The sequence below is a fragment of the Microcebus murinus genome, chromosome 17 (genome assembly GCF_040939455.1).
Source record: "Microcebus murinus isolate Inina chromosome 17, M.murinus_Inina_mat1.0, whole genome shotgun sequence".
NCBI classification, from domain to species: Eukaryota; Metazoa; Chordata; class Mammalia; order Primates; family Cheirogaleidae; genus Microcebus; species Microcebus murinus.
This window is the reverse complement of record NC_134120.1, coordinates 35,923,340-35,939,068: the sequence shown is the minus strand read 5'-3', so window position 1 is coordinate 35,939,068 and position 15,729 is coordinate 35,923,340. Positions and strand designations below refer to the sequence as shown.

Below are 15,729 nucleotides of genomic sequence, written 5' to 3'. Positions count from 1 at the left end.
ATTTCTGAGTGCAGTTCTCTCAGTGTGTATGCTATTAGTCTTTTAGCAGTTAGTATGACCCAAGAATGTAAAATGGAAAATTTACATTCTTCTTACTATGTTTCAATTATTGTGTATGAGGCAAATAACTCATATGTTACTTTATTTTAAATATAAGAATATATGAACTTGATATAGCAAATTGACTAGCTGCTTCAAGCGTGTTATAAAGGAAGTAGTTATTAGGTTTAATAACAACTTTGGGGAGTTACATAATTCTTAGAAATGTTAAAGTGGAAAAAAGAAATATACTTTGATTTTGCAGAAACATTCTCCCAAATCAATACTAATAAATAATTAACTTATCTCATTGGAAAAAAAATTCCTCAACCTCAGACTAGCTCACAATTGCATTATTCTTTTTGATCAAAATGGTATAAACAAGCCATAGGCAAAACATTCCGTTGGCTTTAGAATTTTAAACCTATTTTTGATCATTTGCCCACTGGCCTATCCAATCTTAGTTCTACTAGGTTAAGTTTTCCATACGCTTGTGATGAAAAGGAAAGAACCTAAAACATGTCCCAGTCTAATATTTTCACCCATAGTTCACAATATGCCTTTTTTCCTCTCTCCATCTCAAAACACAGCTTATATTGTTTGTATGTTTTCCTTTGTTGAAAATATACTGCCTCTCTGATAAACCAAAGCCCTTTGGTTTACCATTTTTAGAAAACAGTCAAGTGACAAGAAGACTTGTCCTGGAGACTAAACTGCATGCAAATAAATGCATGCTAAAGCCCAGTTCATTAGCAGCTGATGCCTTTGAGAAAGTAAGGGATCTGATCTATGATATAGTCTTATGTAGTTTGTCTTTCCTCACCAAAAGTTGTGATGTGCAATGTGTGTTTCAACCAAATCAATGCTTTATTGACCAAGAGAGCCTTCTAGTGAACAATGGGGCAGATTCTTATGAACATCTTGGGACTGTATTTCTTTGTTGTCCCTTGCTTCTCCATTTGTTTATGACCTGTATTCCCTAAAGTCTGAACGCCATTTCTTACTGAACTTTGGAACTGATCTTGCTAAATAAGAATAGTGTATGTGGAGGGTGATGGGGACTGTCGAGTGGGAGGCACAATTGAACGTGGCTTCGCCTTCACTTGGCTACCAAAAACTGAGCTTCTCGATCCCACTTCATAGTGAGGGGATACCCATACAAGGCCCTGAAACACTGAAAATTACATTTTTGAAAAACTCAGCTGGAATATTTATACATAAAAATATTTTGTTTCAGCTTCTCGTTTTTCTGTTCACGGAAGCTGAAAGCTTGGGTCTTTCGTCAGTGGTAGAATATTCATTGGCTCACTCCCATTCTCTACTCTGGACCTCTGAAGAGGTATCCTTGAAAATGGGACATCAGAGTCACGTCATCTTTTCTCATTATCATCCTCAAAAGAAGGCAGAGGAGGCAAGAAGGAAGAACTAGAAGGAACTGGCCATAAGGAAAATTTAATTATTAAGATTTTCATAGGAAGGGGCTGAATTGATTGCCCCCAACAAGCAACTAAGGGGCAAATATTACATGTCTGAAGGAAAGAATTGATACTGATGGACTGCTACTAATTTCCTAGGCCACGTGCATTAGGACAGGTTGCCTAAGTTACCTGGAGGTCACCTGGTTGGTCAATATTAAGGGCAGGATTTTGTTCCAGCAGGTGCAAAACCTGTTGTTTACTTAACAATGTCGGTGGCAGCAGCTGCTGCTTGTGCTGTTTCAAAGCAATTAAAGAGTGTGCTGTTTATGAGGAGGTTGCCAGGTGCTGGCTGCCCTATGTGCTGTGACAGGCAGGGTGAAATTTCATGGAAACACCTGGCAGCCTCCAAGACAGACCTGTGCTAAATAAATATTATGTACATAGCATTTAATCTTTCATGGGTTTAGCTGACAGGGCAGGAAGTATAGCTATATCACCCTCCACCAAGGGCTGAAGAGATATGATATGTAAGCACATTCATACTTGCCTCCGTTGACAAGCGTATTTTGGATATTATGAAAACTTTATGACTTTACATTTATCAGCTATGTTTGGAGAACATAGAAACACCCCAAATAGAAAAAAAGTGTTATTTAGAGACATAACATGTTAATTATTATCAATTATCAAACTGATTTATAAAACAATAAATACTATCAAAATCTTTCTCCCATGCTGGAAAGCTTCTATCTTTCTCTTAAGTTAAAATTTTGTTCTTAGAATAATCAACTTAGGAAAATGCCTTAATATTCATACTAGAAATAAAATCACAAAGCATTTGGATTTGTTTTTGGGAACACACATGTGACTTGAGGACTTTAGTTATTTTTTTCCGCAAGCAGTGGAAAACTCCTCGTGGAAGAAATAGAGAGATTTTTCCAAAAATTAGATCACAACTTTCCTTTTGGTAAAATAATCCCAGATAAACTCAGGGGACACATATAGACTTCCTTTTAAAACATACTTGGCAAACCATAGCCATCTACCATGAAAAAGTTTTTCCATCAATTTTAGAATTGTGGAAACCCAATAAATTCAAAAAAGAAGACCAACGATGCTATCTTAGAGTTGTATCTTTTGTTTTTTCTAGCTTTCCATTGAAAGGTTGCTTGATATTCTGCTCAGAGAAAAGGGAGCCACACAGCTAACAGTTTGAAGTATTTGTGTTTGTTTCGTTTTGTATTTTTTGAGACAGGATCTCACTCTGTCACCTGGGGTAGAGTGCAGTGGAGTCATCATAGCTCACTGCAACCTCAAACTCCTGGACTCATGTGATCCTACTGCCTCAGCCTCCTACATAGCTGAGAAAACAGACATGCACCACTATGCCCAGCTAATGAAGTAGTTGAAGGGTATCTTCAACTTACAGTCTATGCACTTTTTCTTCTGTTACTTTCCTCTATTAAAAGCTACACCCTAGAAGGAGGTATAAAAACCTATTCATACTAAAGCTTCAGTGACAGATATAAAATATTCTGTTACCTGTCCCTAGGATATTTACACTTTAGGAGAAAATAAGTACTAAGTCAAAGGTAAATATAAAAAACAAAACAATACTAATTCTGAAATGTTAAGGAGAGAGGAAGTATTTAGGAAGCACACGCATTTGTCATTAGCATGCAGCTCAATCCTTCATGTAACTGGCATGTCTTGTCTTAGGAGATCCTGTGTGTTGCATGGAATAGTAACTTGAATCCCAGTTTGGCCACTTGCCAACCGAGTCAGGCTTCTTAAGCCTCTGTTCACTCATCTGTAAAGATGGAGATAGCAATATCAACACCTTCAACAGAAGGCTATTGAGGGAATTTCAGTTAAATGACAATATATGAAAACATCTAGGATAGCACCGGTCATAAATGAGACATTAGGGAAAATGTGATTTTATTCCTTTGGTTGAATTCAAATCTAGTTGAAGTTTTTTCAGTAGACAAAGTTCATTCTAAGAGCACCCTCATTGGTTCATATTCACTGAGATGGAAAATGGCCATATCTTGGTATTTATAGTTGTAGGGGACCATTCAGCACATGATTTATTACTTTACATGGAAAAGACTTTTCAGTAAAATGTGAGTCTTTGATGCTTTCTTCCCCATCTATTCAGGAAATAGTTAATAACCATCTGATGTAATCCTCATGAAACTCAAAGTTAGTTTTATTAACTATATCAAGCTTCATGTAACCTTCAACTTCCCATTTTATAGGGCAAAGACCTTCAATAATGTTCACCATTATAATTAGGTAGCATTTAAAAACTGTCACAAATTCAGAGGTTACTGTACCCAAGGAAAAAATTGTGCTGCCAATTCCAAGTTTTTGCTAAGACTCAACATTGCCTCTATCAAAAATTCTTTCAAATAATGTTGAAAAACTGATTTTTTTAATCAGAAAGAATACCAGGTAGCAAATACACATTTTATATAAAATAGAACTGACCTTTTGCCATTGCTGAACACAGAAAAAGAAGGATACAAGAATGTGAAGTAGAATGCACACAAGAAAAGATAACTGCCTCCTGTGACAGTCCAAAGATATACCCCCTTAGGGTGGCTGTAAGAAGTTAATGTTGTCAAGTAGAGATATGGGGTAGTTGATCTATGAGAAAAGCAGGACAGTGTTTTTATAAGAAACAACATAGCAGAATAAAAGCTATTTTCTTGGTATGGGATTAGAAGGAAAAAGAACAATAAACCACATGGTGAACAAAAAGATTGTAAAGAAAATATAGAACATATATATTGGAGTAAAAAACATGGGAACATATATTTAGAAAACTTTTATGGTCATATTTAAAATTACTAGAAATAAAGGGGGAAGTTATTTTTTGTTTAAGTTTCAGAAAAACTCAATAATTTAGGTTTGGCATCTGTTTGCTTTCGATGTTCATATTACAATTTTATGGTTTTGCTTTGTTGTTTTTTGGTATCAACTGTAGGTAAACAAGGATATTGGGTGTGAACTGGAGACCAAGGTATACTTGCTGTGAATAAGATGTTGGATGGCTTAACAGTAAGATTAAAAGGGTAAACTCAAGCCAAACTGTCTGGCTTTGATTTCTTACAATTCCATCTGTGTGTTTTGGGCAAATTACTTACTTTCCCTGTTTAACAGTTTTGAATTTAGTAAAAGTAGGTAAAATTTTCTATCCCATAGGGGTACTGAAAAGATTAAATAGATAATGCAAGTTAAGTATTTAAAATACAGCCTGTCTTTCAGTAAATAAATACTAATTGCTAGCTGTTGTTACTAGCTGTTAAGATTAGATTAGTCTTAATTTGTTTTCTTCTAACAGGTAATTTTCTTTAAAGAACTGATTTCCAAAAAGTGTACAGCAGACAGTTCATTTCTTTCTTGGTTATTCTTGATCCCCACAATCCTATTTTTTAGATAAAACTGTGAACATTTCATATTGCAAATATATACTCTAATTGTTTTCTCCTAATGTATAATACTAACCGATGAAGATGAAACCTGAATTTATATTCAAATATTAATAGCTTAATGTTTATGGACCTTTTATGTCAGGTAGTCAGTTACAAAAAGAAATCAATGTTGATAAGATTGATTATCATAGTTAAAAGAATAATATTAATGATTAAGAACATATGTGCATGGATGAAAAAGAACAGCTAATTAAAATAGACATATTACCTCATAGTAAAGAAATTACCATCGAAGTTGATTTGAATAGCCTTGATTTACAGAAGAAATAAATAAAATTGTGCCAACAAACACAGAGAGGGTGATTTTGTATATTATTGTCAAAGAACTTTGCATTGAAATGGGATTGTGGTCTGCTATAGGCACTGTTATATATTTTTTATAATATATAGAAGAAAACCAGACCTAGGGGTCTGAATGTTTTTATGACTAACAGAATAACACACATAATTTATCCATTGACACAGAGGCTAGTCAGTTCATTTTCAATTTAAATGAAAATTTTCCATTTCCTGTAACAAATACATTCTATACACTAAATTAAAAATACAGTGTTTGAATACCTTGTGAAGGTTGAGTGTTCTCTTCCTGGGAGATAAAGCAAGAACTATTTAATGTTCCAAGAAAAACAAACACCAAACTAATTTGCAATTCCCACTGAGTATCTACTGAAGACTAGTGTTTCATTTTTAGTACTATAACTAAGACATAGCAAGAGACAGAGCCTTCATAAATTTAAATAGAACATTTCATCCCAACTGTCTTGCCTCTTACAGTGTACTTAGTTTACGCTGAGTCTGTGATCACTGAATGCAATATATATTGTAACTCTACCATCATAAAACTTGGAAATGCCAAAGAATTGCAAATAATATTCTTTGAAATGCCAAAGAATTGGCAAATGATATTCTTATAAAATATTTTTGTGACCTATAGTTTACTTTAGAAATACTGAATCAAAATTTTAAGGTTATAATTTCACTCTCCAAAATGTGAATATTAAACCTTTGTAAAGTTATAAATGTTATGCAATCACTTGTGTTCATAATTATCTAAAGAAAATTTCTATCCTTTTTCTGGAGAAATCCAAAATAGGGAATCAATGTCAAGAGCATACAATTTTGGATCACAAGTGAATGATTAGGAAATTCCTCTTTAAGATTTATTAAACTAAAAATAGGCAAACCTTTTCCATATAGCAGATTTCCTTCTTTGCAAATCTCTTCAAATGAGGTGCTCATTGGGTGATAGTTATTATTGTATTGTTTAAATATACATAGAAAGTAAATATGTAAGATTTTTTATAAGGGTGCCTAGAAATTTATTTTTCAAAGAATTTAGGTCCCTAGGTTGCTGAACCATCATTTCATTCACCTATTCTATTTTCTTCAGTCCTCTCTACCTCAACAACTCTATGATAATGAATTATAAAAAAGAAGAAAGGCTTCCTCAATTTAACGTCAATTTGGAACTCGAGTCTCTTTGTTTCTCTGCTTAGTCCTCTCACTTTCTCCTCTTAACCTTCCTCCTTATTAGTTTTTTCTCCTCACTTATATTATTACAATATATAGAGTATAATCATTTAAGGAGAGAGGAACAATGCCATTTTATTCTATTATGTAAGTAGTAAATACATTCTTTGGTAAAAAAAAATCAAACAATACAAAAATAGGACAAATATAACATCTTATATTTTATTTATCCTCCTGCAAATGGAAACAGTCCTCTGGGGTAACTATCACTAAACGTTTGATATGTAAACATGCTATTCTCTATGTGTATTATTTCTACATACACTCAGACTTGCTCATATCATTTATGTCATAGCATAACTTGTTTTTTTGCATGATGTCTTAGGGATCTTTCCAAATCTGTGCACATTATTCTACTTCTTTCATTTTAATAGCAAAATAGCATTACAAAGTATAAATACACATGCATTTGGCAATACTTGAGATAAAAGGTATAAAGAATAATGCTTGTGAAATCACTGTCCAATTTAAGAAATAGCATGTTACCAACACTTTACCTGGGTACCTCTTTCTGATGCCATCATGTTCCATTCCTGCCCTCTTCCCTCCTCTTTTAACTCCTAATCTAAATTATAGTTTACTATTCCTTTGTATTTATTTGTATTTTGGATCACTTACTTATGTATCCCTAAACACTACATAATATTTCTCTGATGTTTTCTAAACTTTATATAAATAGCATCAAAATGAATTTGATTTTCCCACAGAAACATGTTTATGATATTCATCAAAATTGAGATAGAATGTTCTAGTTCATTATTTTTTCATTTTTATTAATGTAAAATAATTTATTATATAAATATGAAACATACATATTTATTCACCCTCCTGGTAATATACATTTATGTGTTTGTTTTTAGGTTTTTTAGAACTAAAAATAACATTCTGAGAACTTCAGTGTCTGATCCAACGTGTAAAGAGTTTGGCAGTTGTCATCCCCATCATCACAAAGAAGAACAAATTGGAAAACAACAGCTCTGCTTACATTCATCAGGGAATTGAAGTCACATACACAAAAAATAACTGCCACAAAAAAATCAATACAGACAGGTAAATACAGCCCACTGGAGTAGAAATCCTGGTCCAGGACCAACCTCAAAAACAAGAGCTAGAGCAGTAAAAACTAAATTGCAGTTGATGAATTGCTGGAGATTTGGGGTAGACACATTTGAGGGTTTAAAACTCTAGAGGGTGGAGGACAGGCTTAGAGAGGACCCTATGCTTTGTTGACTTTTACATCCAGAAACCCTACCAGGTTCTCACAGGAAAGATCAGAAAAAAGCCCTTGTGTTTATGGCAGAGGGAGGGGGAGAGTAGCCAGAGTGAAATACCCTGAAAGTATTCTATCCTTCTTAACAAAACCTGTCCTCAGAGGAAATTATTTTTCACTAAAACCTAACTCTCTGGGGATTTACCAGAGTCTAACTGACCTGGAGGAAGAGAAATACCCACCTCCAGCCCCCTGTAGCCTTCCTGTCTCATTTATGGGGAACAAAAGTGAGAAGCGCTGGTGAAGGTCACAGATTTAAGACACAGATCATTGAAAAATTGGGACCTAATTTTAAGGCCATAGAATGCTTTTGCTCTCCCTCTGCCTTCCCACCACATCAGTAGGGTTTCTGTATAATAACAGAAAAATAACAAAAAAACAGACATGAAAGAACTTGATGTCTCAAACCTTATTAAGAAAAAATCTCAAGAGAAAACTAAAGACAACAGTGGAGACAAAAATGACACTACAAGAATTTTTGCCTCTGACACCCACAACTGCAGCAAACAGTAAACATAGTCTAACTGCTAGTCATGTAAAACAAAAAACCTCACACAATAGATCTATTTAACTTCTGTCTTCCAGTAAAAAAATTACAAGTCATACTACAAGACAAAAAAACAACAACAAAAACACAGTTTGAAGAAGAGACAGAGCAAGTATCAGGACCAGACTCAGATACGGCAGAGATGTTGGAAGCTTCATACCAGGAATTCAAGACAAGTAGGATAATATGCTAAGGGTTCTAATGGAAAAAGTAGACAACATATAAGAACAGATGGGTAATCTAAGCAGAGAAATGAATGAATCAAAAAGAAATTCTAGATATTAAAAATTAAAAAACACAATGTAACAGAAAAAAAGAATGCTTTTGGTAGATTCATAATTGACTTAACATGGCCAAAAGAATATTCTCTGAGCTTGAAGAAATGTCAGTAGAAACTTCAAAAACTGAAATGCAATGAGAAAAAAGAACAACATAAGACAAAACAGAATACCCAAGAAATTTGGGATAATCACAAAAGGTGTAAATATGCATAATAAGATTGCCAGAAGAGGAGGAAAGAGAGAAAGGAGTAGAAGAAATATTTGAAGCAATAATTTCTGAGAATTTCTAAAAATTAATGATAGATGCCAAACCATAATTCAGGAAGCTCAGAGAACATCAGGATAAATACAAAAAATATATACCTAAGTATATCACATTCAAACTGCAGAAAATCAAAGACAGAAATCCCAAAAGAAGGCAGAGGTGTTGGGGTACACTTTATATATACAGAAGCAGGTATTAGAATGACATTAGTTGTAATGGTTCCTTTTTCATTGTGGATCAAGCTTATTTGGGTCTTTTCTCTTCCTGATTAATCTAGCAAGAGGCCTATTGATTTAGATTATCTTTTCAAAGAATCAACTTTTTGTTTTGTTCATCCTTTGTATTGTTTTTTTGTTTTCCATTTCATTTAGTTCTGCTCTGACATTTGTTATTTCTTTCTTCTGCTGTCTTTGGGTTTGGTTTGTTTTTCCTTTTCTAGTTCTTTGAAATGTGACATTAGATTGTTAATTTATGATCTTTCTGTCTTTTTCCTGTACACATTTAAGGCTATGAATTTTCCCCTGAGCAATGTTTTTGCTGAGTCTCATAGATTTTGATAGCTTGTGTCTCATTTGTCATTCAGTTCAAGGAATCTTTTGATTTCCATCTTAATTTCATTTTTGACCCAACCAGCAGGTTATTTAATTTCCATGACTTTGTGTAGGTTTGCGGGTTTCTCTTATAATTGATTTCTAGTTTTATTCCACTGTGATCTGAGAAGATACATGGTATGATTTCAATTTTTTTGAGTTTGTAGAATTACTTTAGACTTCTCTTCAGAAACCATACAAACAAAAAGAAAGTAGAGTGAAATATTTAAAGTGTTGGAAACCCACCAACCTATAATTTATCCTTCAAAAGTGAAATAGAAATGAAAGATTTCTCAAATAAAATTTCCCAGAGAATTTGTTGCCAGTAAACTTGCCTTGTAATATTTTCTTAGAAATGGGGCCTCACTCTGTTGCTCAGGCTGGAGTGCAGTGGCATGATCACAGCTCACTTAGCCTTGAACTCTTTAGCTCAAGTGATCCTCCTACCTCAGCCTCCCAAGTAGCTGAGATTACAGGTATGTGCTACTATGACTGGCTTATTTTTTTTTTTTTTTTTTTTTATAGAAACAAGATCTTGCTTTTTGCAAAGGCTGATCTTGAACTCTTGTCCTCAAGCAATCCTCCTGCCTTGGCCTCCCAAAATACCAGGATTCAGGTGTGAGCTATTGCACTTGACATCTTGCAATAAATTTTTAAAAATTCTTCAGAAAACATGGCAAATGATATAGGTTAGAAACTCAGATCTGCAGAAATAAAAGGAAAAGTTTTAGAGAAAAAATAGATAAAGGTAAAATAAAACATTCTATTTTTCTTACTAAATGATTTAAAAGATAACAAATTATTCAGAATAATGATAGCATAATCCATAAATTAATATATAGTTTATGAATAAGTGAGATTAGTGACAGCAACATTATAAGAGATGGGAAAGGGGAATGGTATAGTGCTATATGAAAGAGGACTTGCACTAGTTGGAAATATATATTGCGAACTTAAAGGCAACCACTTAAAGTTTTTTTAATAAGTATAATTGATATGCTAAGACAGGAGAAAAATGGAAATATATAAAATATCAATAAATACCAGAAAAGGCAAAAAAAAGAAAGAAGACAAAAAAAGAAAAAAATAACAAATAGAAAACAGTAAAAATGGAAGATATTAAACCAACTATATAAATAATCACTTTAAATGTCAAGGGTCTAAATTCACTAATTAAAAAATAGACACAGAGTGAATACAGAAATAAGATCCAACTAGATGTTTTCTATACTTTAAATATAAAGATAGAAACAGATTAAAAGTAAAGGGTGTAGAGAAATATACCATGATAACACTAATCAAAAGAAACCTAGGGTAACTATATGAATCTCAGATACAGCAGACTTCAGAGCTAGGGAAACTGTAAGGGCTAAAGACGGCATTACATAATGATAAAGGGGTCAATAATACAAAAAGACATAATAGTCCTGAATATCTGTGTGCCTAATAACAGAGTGTCAAAATACATGGAACAAAAAGTGATAGAACTCTAAGAGAAATAGATGAATCTAATATTACATTTGGAGACATTACCACCCCTTTAACAGAAATGGTCAGATCCATCAGATAGAAAATCAGCAAATTCATAATTTAATTGAACAGCATTAGTTAACTAGATCTATTGGCATCTATAAAATATTTTATCTAACAACAGCAGAAATACACATTCTTCTCAAGCTTATACATAGCATGGAGATAGACCATAATCTAAGCCATAAACATACCTTAACATATTTAAAATATATAAATCATATAAGGTGTGCTCTCATACTATGACTTAGTCAATTTTGTGTTTCTATGTCATAATACTGATAATTTATTTTTTTAAAAAAGTTTATTGGGCTAATGATTCTGGTTTCTGGAAAGTCCAAGCATGGCACCAGCATATGCTCTGCTTTTGGTGAGAGCCTCACACTGGTCTCAACATGTGTCACAACATGGCAGAGAAGCAGGAGCAGAAGCAGGCACAGGCAAAGTATAAGACACCAAGGAGGCTGAGCCGCTTTTAAACAACCTGCTTTCATGGGAACTAATCCATTCCTGTGAGAACTAATCCAGTCTCAGAAGAGCAAATATTCACTCGCTACCTCAAGAACAACACCAATCTATTCATGAGGGATTCATCCCCATGACCTAAACACCTCTCACTAGTCTGCACCTCCCAACACTGCCCAATTGGCAATCCAACTTAACATGAACTTTGGGCAGAGATAAACCACATCCAAATGGTTGCAGACCTCAGTGGAATCAAACTAGATGTCAGTAACAGAAAGATAGCTGAAAAACCTCAAAATATTTGGAGATTAAACAATACAATTATAAATAGCATTTGGATAAAAGTCATCTCAGGATAAATTTAAAATATTTTGAGCTAAGTGAAAGTGGAAGTACAACTTGACAAATTTTTGGCAAAAGCAATACTTGGAGGGAAACTTATGTTAATAGTTTTAAGTGCATATATTTGAAAAGAAGAAAGATCTAAAATAAAAAAAAATCAAAGCTTCCATCATAGGAAACTATAAAAAGAAGAGAAAATTAAACTCTAAGTAAGCAGAAGAAAAGAAATAATAAAAAATTAGAGCAGGCATCCATGAAATTCAAGACAGGATATCAATTAAGAAAATTCAATAAAACCATATGAGGATTCTTTGAAAAAATCAATAAAATTGTTAAATCTATTTCCAGTTTAACCAAGAAACAAAGAGAGAAGGAAAGGCATAAATTTCTAATGTCAGAAATGAAAAAGAAAGTGTCATTACTGATCCCTTGGACATAAAAATACTATGAATAATTCTCTGCCTACAGATCTGATATTCTAGATGAAAGGGACCAATTCCTTGAAATACACAGTCTACAAAAAGTTACACAAGGAGAAATCGGTAATCTGAATAGGTCTATATCAATTAAAGACATTGAATCTATGATTAAAAACCTTTCAAAGCAGAAAGCTCCAGGCCCAAATGGGTACCCTGCTGAATCCTACCAAACACTTCAGGAAGAACTTATACAATTCTCTACATTCTTCCAGAAAATAGAAGAAGGAATGCTTCCTAACTTATTCTATGAGTCCAGCATTACTCTAATACCAAAACCACACAAAAACATTACAAGAAAGAAAACCTACAAACCAATATCTTTCATGAACATAGATGAAAAATCCTCAATAAAATATTAGCAAATCAAATATGAAAATACATAAAAATATTTATACACTATGATCAAGTGAAATTTAGTCCAGATATGGAGGGCCGGTTTAACATTTGAAAATCAATTAACTTAATCTACTACACCAATAGACTAAAGAGAAACAATTATACAATTATGTCAATAGATACAGAAAAAAATTGACAAAATCTAACACCCATTCATGAGAAAAATTCTGAGCAAATAGGACTGAAAGGAAATTTCCTCACTTAACAATGAATATCTACAAAAAAAACTAAATGCTAGCTGCTTCTGGATTATAGGTTCCATGGCAAGGCAAGTGAAATTTGGGGTGATTGCATTATCAGTCTTCTTTTGCCATAAAAAATGTTCCAAGGTTAAATATGATGTCTTTGTTTGGGCTGCTATCACAAAAATACCATAAATTACATAGCTTATATTAACATAATTTTATTTTCCACAGATCTGGAGGCTGAAGAGTCAAAGATGAAGGCTCCAGCAGATTTCATATCTGGTGAATGCCCATTCCTTATAGACAGTGCCTTCTAGTTGGGTCCCCATGGCATGGAAGTAGTGAGGGAGCTCCTTTGGGACTGTCTCATGAAGGCACTAACCCTATTAGTGAGCTCATGATCTAATTACCTCTCAAAGGCTCCACCTTCTTACACCATGACCACAGTGGGTAGGATTTCAACATATGATTATTTTTTGGTGGGACACAGAGACTTAGACCATAGTAGATGATGTTGTGTGGGATACCATGGCAGCAAATACTGCATTCATTCATTTCATGTGCAGGTTCTGTCAGTAGCCCATTTCTCAGCAGGAATGCAACCACTGCAAGAAGTGTTGCAAGGCAAGTAGTAAGGAGGAAAAAAATACCTTGACCTCTCTCTCCTTCCAACTCTCCATCACTTTTTGTGCCCCACACTAGCCAAACCCACATGGAAGTTGGAAAGTAAGGCCCCAGTCTACACAGAACAATGCAGAGAGGGGGAAATGGTTGAGGAGGGGTGAAAAACGGAGAGTAACCAGATACATTTACATTACAGTCTTCTACTTGCATAAATGATGTCTATTGTATTCTGAATCTCTTGATTCAATCTTGAATACTGCATTGGGACCAGTAAAAACATTAATTCAAATGGGTGAAGACTCCCCAGTATAAATTTCATGCCAAGCAAACAAAGGAAAAGAAACATGCCTTGCCTAATTGGTCTAATAAATTGTCAACAAGCATGTGGCCAACTGGAGTTGGGAATAATGAACATAAATAGATCCTTCTTGTGAAAATAGCTATCGTGGACCTGATATAGTTATTGACACTTGTTGCCTTTCCTGGAATAACCAACTGCTAGAAGGCAAGTGATTATTGTGAATGGAAATGTATTCTATTCGCAATCAAATGAGATGAGGTGGGCCCAAAGCCAGAGAATATTCTTTGATTGGACTCTTATTTTATTGCCCTAAATTTAGCTAGCTGAATTTTGTTAAGTATCATTCTTTTCAATTTTTGAAATGGAGGCTTTGGCATATATCATAAATCACATTTTCATTGCAGAGATTTCATAAGCCTCTATAACTATCCTCACAAAGCAGCAGTATTTTTTGAATCAATATACTCAGCATATAGTCAATTCCCAAATTATATTATTATCAATAGGTTGAACTGCTTGAATTTAAACATAAAGACTTGGAACCTCAATTATAGGAAGTGGGAAAAGCTATCATTTACAAGTTGCCAGCAGTTTTTCTCTAGATTTAGAAGCTTTGACTCAGGTTTGGGTCAGGCTTTTCTTTTGTGCTAAGGAAATCCCAAGACTTAGCTCTTTAGTTCCACAAATATAAAATATATATCCAAATATTATGAGACAGAATGTTATTTCTGGCACAACCTTAATACAGCTGTTATACATTTATCTTGGCAATGTAATATTAAAATATCTCTGAGCCTGCACTGAGGAATAAAATGTTTTTGAGGTTTATTAGTCTAGCTCATATTTTCCCTAACTCTTATAATTTTTTCAAGTGATTTTTAAAAACCCAAACCTTCACAGTTTGATATAATTTTAGACTTAGATAAAACTTACAAAATAATATAGAAATTCTGGGTACCCCTAAAACCAGTTTTCCCTAATCTTAATATCTTGCATAATTATAGTACAGTTATCAAAATTAAGAAATTAACATTGATATAATACTATTAATTAAAGTACAGATTTAATTTGGATTTGTCAATTTCATCACTAACAGCCTTTTTCTTCCAAGATCCCACATTGCATTTAGCTGCTATGCCTGCTTAGTTTTCTTTAATCTATGATAGTTTCTCTGTGACAGTTTCTCAGTCTTTTCCTGATATCTTTGAAGAGCATGGGTCTGTTTTTTAATAGAACGTACCACAATTTAAGTTTTGCTGATGTGTTCTAATGATCAGATTGAAGTGTTAGATTTATAGCAAGAATATCACAGAAGTGATGTGATTTTATTGGTGTTTCATCACATCACAGGGCATATAAGGTTGATGTCTTATATATAGTGACATTAACCTTGATCACTAGATCAAAGTTGTGGCTGTCAAGTTTCCCTCTTTTTAGTTTGCCACTATGCAAATATCCTTTCTTCTCAAACTTTTACCCTGTTAGGGATCTTGGCTTTAATCATTATTATTGTGATGTTCTAATGGTGATTTCCATTCCTTCCCCTCCCTCCCTCCCTCCCTCCCTCTACCCTCCCTCCATCCCTCCTTCCCTCCCTCCCTCCCTTCCTTCCTTCCATCCTTCCTTCCTTCCTTCTTTGGAAGACATAGGGTCTCTCTCTGTAACCAGGCTGGAGTACAGCTGTGTTTTCATAGCTCACTGCAGCCTCCAACTCCTGGGCTTCAAGGGATCCTCCTGCCTTAGCCTCCCTAGTGGTTGGGACTATATATAGGTGCACACACACCACCACGCCCAGCTAATTTTTAAAAATTTTCATAGAGACAGGGTTTGGCTTTTTGCCAAAGCTAGTCTCAAACTCCTGGCCTCAAGTAATCCTTCTGCCTCCACCTCCCAAAGTGCTGGGGTTATAGCCAGTGAGCCATCCAACAGAGTGTAGTGAGTTAGGTCCCCCAGCTTATACTCGGTGA

The 15,729-nt window shown here is 34.2% G+C and overlaps 1 long non-coding RNA gene across 2 annotated transcripts in view; it reads left to right on the top strand.

Annotated features, from left to right (window-relative positions):
• The window catches only part of LOC142861565 (uncharacterized), a 52,903-nt gene that overhangs the window by 24,446 nt on the left and 12,728 nt on the right, over window positions 1–15,729 (top strand). The window contains exons 4-5 of one of the 2 annotated variants that reach the window (XR_012912789.1): window positions 7,348–7,537; window positions 8,343–13,119. This is a non-coding gene — a long non-coding RNA (uncharacterized LOC142861565). Of the gene's footprint in view, window positions 1–7,347; window positions 7,538–8,342; window positions 15,252–15,729 lie in introns of those variants that run through there. The other variant, XR_012912788.1, reaches the window with a different exon arrangement.